This window comes from Phaethon lepturus, unplaced genomic scaffold (assembly GCF_000687285.1).
Source record: "Phaethon lepturus isolate BGI_N335 unplaced genomic scaffold, ASM68728v1 scaffold31676, whole genome shotgun sequence".
NCBI classification, from domain to species: domain Eukaryota; kingdom Metazoa; phylum Chordata; class Aves; order Phaethontiformes; family Phaethontidae; genus Phaethon; species Phaethon lepturus.
This window is the reverse complement of record NW_010548833.1, coordinates 2,577-7,952: the sequence shown is the minus strand read 5'-3', so window position 1 is coordinate 7,952 and position 5,376 is coordinate 2,577.

Sequence of the window (5,376 nt, the reverse complement as noted above, 5' to 3'; positions counted from 1 at the left end):
CCCCCGGGGAGAGCCCCCAGCCAAGGGCCCGGCAGGCAGGAGGGCCCTGGGAAGAGCCCCAGCTCCCAGCACCTGCAAGGGAGAGTGTCCCCATCACCCTGCCCAGCATCCCAGCTCTGCCTGGGGCTGCCCAGCAGTGAGCACATGCCCACAGCCCATGGGCAACAGGGCCCGGTGGGGGTCCCCTCTCCAGTGGGTGGCACGGGCAGACTGGGGGGCTACCTACCTGCTGCCCCGCGGTGTGGGGTCCGTTGGTCCCAGCACAGGCCCACAGTTTGAAAGTGTTCAGGAAGCTGCTTATCAAAGGAGCTGCTGCCTCTGCCGCTTCCTCTCCCTCCTTCTCCCCCACCCTGCCTGCCGCCCACACACATACCGGCCACATCGCCGCAGCTCCGCTCCGTCGGGCCGCCTGCAGCCCCAGCCCCACTCCCCACCAGTGAACACCTGTCCTGCGCCTATGGGTGCAGGCCTACCTCCCCCAAAATCCTGGTGTGCCTTCACGGACATCTCCAGCAGAGCTGGTGGGGTGTGCTCGGTGCCCTCTGCAACTGGCCATGGCCAGTGCCGGTGCCAGCCCATGGGGCATGGAGGGACGGGTGAGACCCAGCCATGGGACTGGGACTCCTGGCAGAAGGGTTGAGGCAGGTTGCTTCACGTGGTGCAGTGATGCTGCTCTGGGGACACCAGACCCCACCTGCCCCACAGGGAGCCAGGATGAGTCCTCCTGTCCCTGCCGCCCTGGCTGTATCCCCTTACACAGGCAGTGCCCAGCTCCTCTGCTCCCCATCCTGCTGCGGGGCGAGCCAAGACTTGGCACCTCCCACCCTGCATGCCCCATCTGCAGCATGGATGCCGTGCCACCCCACAGTCGCCCTAACCCATCTCCCTGTGGATGCCACCCACCACCCGTCTGCACCCGTCTGACCACCTCTGGGCACCGGAGGGGAAAACACACGAGCTCCTCCTCCCCAGCAAGGGAGGGAAGGGGGTATATCTGGGCAGGAAGGTCCCTGGAAGGTCTGGCTCAGGCAGGACAGGTCTCCCTTTGGGGCACTGCACGTCCTTCCTTCCAATGCCCACTGCCGCAGCCTTGCCAATCTTCCTGTTTGCTATTGCCCAGGCTCTGCGCAGAGACACTGCACGCTTCCTTCCTCTTCTGCCCCCACCTCGCTGTGCTGCAGCAGCTGCCGCTGCGTCCTCGCCAGCCACCACAGACCCCATGTCCCAAATGCATTCTCCCCCCAGCCACCCCACTGGCTCCTCCGCACTGCCAAGGGGAGCCCCCCACCCTGGGCTGCCTCCAGCCCAGCTCGTTGTTGTGACCGGGCCATCCCTGGGATGTGCGGTGTCGGCACTGCTGGTCACCATGCTGGAGAGGTGTGTGTCTGTGCATGCCTGTGTGTTTGCAACAAAGTGTGTGCAAGGGGTGCCAGGGTGCCAAAATTTCATCCTGAAAACATCATCTTCACTGGTTGCCCATGGGAGACCCTGTCAGTGCCACCTTTTACCCAAGAGCTGGGGGATCAGAGGGACCAAGCTCCACAGCAAAGTGCTGGGCTTGGCCAGCAGCAGAGCAAGGGAGAGAGCAGCCATCCTGGAGACAAGGGCCACCAGCACCTCTGTCTTACAAGCAGATCCCAGGGTACCAGCAGCCTCTGCAGACCTGGACTGGACTCTGTATCAAGCCTGAAGATGGCCTGAGGAATTGCTCCCTGTCCTATGTGGAATGAAAGGTCTTGGCTGTAGGGGCCTAGAGAGAGCTCCACCACAGGCAAACAAGCCCCAGCACTGCCCTTCCCTCCCACCCTCCATCTTCTTACTGAGAAGTCTTCCTAAGTTGGCCAGCAGTGTAGTACTTAACAAGGTGGCCACATAAGCTTGCCCTCAGTAGGGACCAGAGTGAACAAAGAGGGTTCTTTCCTGAAGTATCAGCTTGTCAGACAATGCAGAAGCTTCATTCCTCATCAAGGCTGAGGCTGGGACTGTATCTCTCCTCTTAGTGTAATGGCCACCCCTCCCATCTGGGTGGTTTTGAGCTCAAGGGGTCCCTGAGGATGTAGTTAAGATGCAAACCCCTGGGGCCGCCCTTCCTGCCTTTTGCTGGCCCAACCCTGCACAGACCTGCTGCCTCCTCGCTGCCCCGTTCCTCCGGCACTGGGACAAGCAAGGAACAAGCTCAACATGGCATCAGGGCAGATACCATAGAGCCGTCAGCCCACATGAGTCATTTGGCACATGTCAGTGACATCCTTGTGCCCATGCTCAAGCTCAACTGCCCAACTGGAGGTGCCTGTGATGGGGAGGACAGAGACAGCTGGGCCCTCACAGACCTTGTAGGGCCCAGGGAACATCCATAAAACCTAGCAACACCCAAAGGTGCAGAAAAACAGAGCTCTGATCCCCAGACCTGGGCTGTCCAGAGGCCCTTGCTGTACCCGAGAGGCACCACAGGCACGTCCTGCTCTTTTGTACAGAGCAGAGTGAGCGGGAGACTGAAGGGCAGCCTTTGGGAGCTGGATTTTGGCCCTTTTTCCCCAAAGGGAATGGGAACCTTTCAGCAAAACATGACTTTATCCAAGAAACAAGGTCAAACTGCAAAAGTGGTGTGGAAAAAACTTTTATGGGGACCAAGAGCTCCCTGTGTGCTGTCAACTTTAGTGATCTGTGGCCCAGTGTGATTTAAGAGATTTGATGGCCATTTCAAAGGATTTGGGATCCCCTCAGCAGTAAGATCCTTCCTCCTCCTGCCAGGTTCTGCCTTGGTCATGAAACTCTCCTGAAAGCTGTGGTGAAGGATGCAGATGCACTCCCTTTGCAAAATAACCTTGTTTGTTTGCCCTGGGATGGGAGTCACTCCTGTGCCTCAGGGACACCATACACCGTGCATGAGGAGGAACCTGAGACACTGAGATGCAGCGTATCCTCTGCCTCTGAAGGAACACAGCATCAAGGTACTCATGCTCAGGGAAGTACCCCAGAAAACCCTGAAACACTTTCTCTCTGCCACTCATGGACCTCCGTGTGCCACTGGCTTGGCTCTGCCAGCCTCCTGTGTACCTGTGCTGGCTGGGACCCAGGAGGACACCCAGGACAGACCCCCTGGGAACCACACCTTACCTCCTTTGGCTTTTCCTTAACCAGAAAGCACTGATGGAGACTGAAGGGACTGTCCTGGCCATGAGGACTCATCCAGGATTGAGGGAATGCAGGAGGGAAGCAGAGATGTGGTGCAGGGATGTACTACGGCCCAGATTCCCAGGAGCAGAAACATCTGCACTGCTGAGAACTCCTGATGCCTACATGCATCTGAGAGTGCACAAATGGACCCCAGTGTACTTCCCCCTGGCCAGCATGGCTTCTGTTCCTCCTCTCTGCTGAAGCACCAGCAGGCTGAGACATGACAATGGAGGTGCATTTGCAGGGAGACAAGAGTATGGGAGGCCACAGCCCAGTGGAGACCCAGAGCATGAAAGACAAGGTGCTGGTGGAAAATGAGGCATGAGCCGGTGGAGGTAGACTGGATGTGAGAGAGACCAGGAGCAGATGGAGCAGGAACACACCACTCCTCCCAGGGCACATTTCAGCTCTCAGTGCCACTTCTGCAGCAAACATCCCCCCCCCGCCCCCGTGCCTCGTTGCACCCACCCACACGGCTGCTGCCCACCTAGGAATGGCACGTGCACCTCTGCCTGTCCACCCGTGCACATGGGAGGGATGCACACCCACACCTACAGAGTGAATGTCCCTGTTTACGCACCGGTGTCCACCCATGCAGGTGAAGGGCATGCAAATACCTCACTGGCCTCTGCAGAGCAGTGAAGCCCCAGAGGTGCACAGGCACACACTGTTGTGCATGCTACTTCTGGCCACCTCTGCGCCCCAGCTTGGAAGATGATGCTGCCACTCCACCCCTCTTGAGAGACACAGGCTGGCTCTGCAGAGGGGTGCAACAGTGAGCAAAAAGCAAAGGGCCCTGCAACACTTCAACAATTCAGCCATGCTCGTCCTGTGTTGCACCACCAGCTCTGCCCTGGATGCATCAGGGTGGCCCGAGGTGCAGAGTGTGGGGCAGACACCAGGTCCTACAAGAAGGGGCTGCTTGAGTCCATGGAGGACCTGCAGTAGGGTCTGGCTTCAAGGGAAGAGAGTGTACATGCTGGGGGCAGACCCCCCAGGGATGGTTTGCTGTCAGGGCAGGACCAGGACTCCAGGGCAGCACCTCCATCCCAAGCTGCCACAGGCAAAGAAAAACCGGGCAGTCCCCAGAGAGCAAAGCCCAGAAGGGGATGGGGGGAAGCAGCACTGAAGGAAATGGCTCTGACGTGGGTCCCATAGAGCCACAGATGTGCCCCTCACCATCTTCCCTCCCCGCCCTGATGGGGCAGGAGGGGTCAGATCCCAGAAAGGAACGTCCCTTGTCCCCAGCACTCCTCTGCTCTGACCTTGGTGGCAGGAAAATGTCAGTGCCTGGATTCCTCATGGGTGGCCTTCACCATTGCACTGTCACAACCCACATGGAGAGCAGGACTGCTGCAGGCAGAATAGCCTCCTCGCTGTCGGGTCCCTCCCCTGCCTCGCTGCAGAAGCCCCAGCCTTCTCCTGTTCCAGTGAACAGGATGGGTGCGTGTCAAGTTTGTGTTTTGGGAGGTGATGATGATGACCAGAGTAGTGCTGGGACAGCAGAGTGATGGAGAGGCGGACACAGAGGGAAGGGTTCCGGCACTGAAATAGCACCCAAAATGCAGACTGGTGCCCCGCGGTCTCATTACCCTGGGGTTGCCTACCGCACCATGGCCTCGTCTCGCTGGGCCTCTGTCACCTTTGGGTCCAGTGCTCAGACACAGGGCTGGTCTTGCTCCCGCTGACACGACTGGGAGCTCAAGACGTCCTGCAGAATTTTGGAAATTAGCCCATCTCCTTCGCAGTCTAAACATTGCTCATGGGCTTGAAGGTGAAGCGGTTGCCTCAGGATTCAGCAGACTCTGTTAAAACCAGCTGATCAGCTCCCGAAGGTGTAAGAAGGGCTATGCAATTAGCCCGAGCATCCCGCAGAGCCGGCCGCAGGGTGTGTGAACAGCGCAGTTACGGCACAGTATTCAGGGGGCTCCGTGTCACATGCCCACTGGCCTGGAGACAGCCAGGACCCGGGAGCTGAGTGGAGCACCTCTGCAGATTGCTTTTCCTGGAGAACAGCGTCTTGCTACTCCAGCTTCCTCCACGTGAGCGCATTCCCAAGGACAGCCCCGGCACTCTGTGCTGGGGCGTGCAAAGGCCCGCCACACACAGCCCGTGCCAGGGTGCTGCAGGGGGCTCAGAGCCCGCAGAGCCGCACTGCACGTGCGCCTGGGCCCTCGGGCATCCGCTGGGATGGAGCTG